Consider the following 2,348-nt stretch of genomic DNA (forward strand, 5'->3'; position numbering starts at 1 on the left):
CTCAGTGTGCTGCTGCTGTACACTCGTACTGTGTGATGCTTATCTAACATGTATATAACTGCTTACATATTGTGATACTTGTACTGAAGTGTAAATATAAAAATAAATGTCGTCTTACCTCCGTACATGAGGCAAATAATGTACTACCAGTGTCCTTCCCATGATCAAAGGGATCTATAGGTTAGTTTAGTTTAGAGATACAGCACGGAAACAGGCCCTTTGGCCCACCGAGTCCGTGCCGACCAGCGATCCCTGCACACTAAAGACAATAGACAATAGACAATAGGTGCAGGAAGAGGCCATTCGGCCCTTCGAGCCAGCACCGCCATTCAATGTGATCATGGCTGATCATTCTCAATCAGTACCCCATTCCTGCCTTCTCCCCATACCCCCTGACTCCGTTATCCTTAAGAGCTCTATCTAGCTCTCTCTTGAATGCATTCAGAGAATTGGCCTCCACTGCCTTCTGAGGCAGAGAATTCCACAGATTCACAACTCTCTGACTGAAAAAGTTTTTCCTCGTCTCCGTTCTAAATGGCCTACCCCTTATTCTTAAACTGTGGCCCCTGGTTCTGGACTCCCCCAACATTGGGACATTGTTTCCTGCCTCTAACGTGTCCAACCGATCTTACACACACTGGCGGCAATGTATAATTTCACCGAGGCCAATTAGCCTTCAAACCTGTACGCATTTGGAGTGTGGGAGGAAACCGGAACACCCGGAGAGAACCCACGCGGTCACGGGAAGAACGTGCAAACTCCGTACAGACAGCACCTCACCTCTGTGCACACAGGTAACGCCACCTCGAAAAGGAAGCTAATAAAATCAAAGACTCTCACCACCCTGACCCCACTCTCATCGTGCCGTCGGGAAGAAGGTGAAGGTGCCCTCGCACACGAACACTATCCTACACACGCTAGGGACAATTCACACATACACCAAGCCTCCGGCCCACCGAGTCCGCGCCGACCAGCGATCCCCGCACACTAACGCGATCCTACACACAATGTATAATTTTACCGAAGCCAATTAGCCTACAAACCTGTACGGCTTTGGAGTGCGGGAGGAAACCGGAGCGCCCGGAGAGAGCCCACGCGGTCACGGGGAGAACGTTTTGGTCTCCTAATCTGAGGAAAGACGTTCTTGCCATAGAGGGAGTACAGAGAAGGTTCACCAGATTGATTCCTGGGATGGCAGGACTTTCATATGAAGAAAGACTGGATAGACTCGGCTTGTACTCGCTGGAATTTAGAAGATTGAGGGGGGATCTTATAGAAACTTACAAAATTCTTAAGAGGTTGGACAGGCTAGATGCAGGAAGATTGTTCCCAATGTTGGGGAAGTCCAGAACAAGGGGTCACAGCTTAAAGATAAGGGGGAAGTCTTTTAGGACCGAGATGAGAAAGTTCTTTTTCACACAGAGTGGTGAATCTGTGGAATTCTCTGCCACAGAAGGTAGTTGAGGCCAGTTCATTGGCTATATTTAAGAGGGAGTTAGATGTGGCCCTTGTGGCTAAAGGGATCAGGGGGTATGGAGAGAAGGCAGGTACAGGATACTGAGTTGGATGATCAGCCATGATCACATTGTATGGCGGTGCAGGCTCGAAGGGCCGAATAGCCTACTCCTGCACCTATTTTCTATGTTTCTATGTCTATGTTTCTAACATGATCGCGTTTTTTGAGGTGACAAGGGTGGCCAATGAGGGGGGAGAGGTAGAGGTTGGGTACTTGGATTTTAGTGAGGCATTTTATAAAGTCCCCCAAGGTAGACTGATACAGAAGATAATGGCATGTTGGCCTTCATAACGAGGGGATTTCAGTATAGGAGTAAAAAGGTCCTACTGCAGTTGTACAGGGCCCTGGTAAAACCTCATCTGGTCTCCTAATTTGAGGAAGGACATCCTTGGTATTGAGGCAGTGCAGCGTAGCTTCACGAGGTTGATCCCTGGGATGGCGGGACTGACACATGAGGAAAGATTGGGAAGACTGGGCTTGTATTCACTGGAGTTTAGAAGGATGAGAGGGGATCTTATAGAGACGTATAAAATTATAAAAGGACTGGACAAGCTGGATGCAGGAAAATTTTTCCCAATGTTTGGGGAGTCCAGAACCAGGGGCCACAGTCTCAGAATAAAGGGGAGGCCATTTAAAACTGAGGTGAGAAGGAACTTTTTCACCCAGAGAGTTGTGAATTTGTGGAATTCTCTGCCACAGTCTTAAATTCACTGGATGGATTTAAGAGAGAGTTAGATAGAGCTCTGGGGGCTAGTGGAATCAAGGGATATGGGGAGAAGGCAGGCACGGGTTACTGATTGTGGACGATCAGCCATGATCACAATGAATGGCG

The sequence above is a fragment of the Rhinoraja longicauda genome, chromosome 5 (assembly GCF_053455715.1).
Source record: "Rhinoraja longicauda isolate Sanriku21f chromosome 5, sRhiLon1.1, whole genome shotgun sequence".
NCBI lineage: Eukaryota > Metazoa > Chordata > Chondrichthyes > Rajiformes > Arhynchobatidae > Rhinoraja > Rhinoraja longicauda.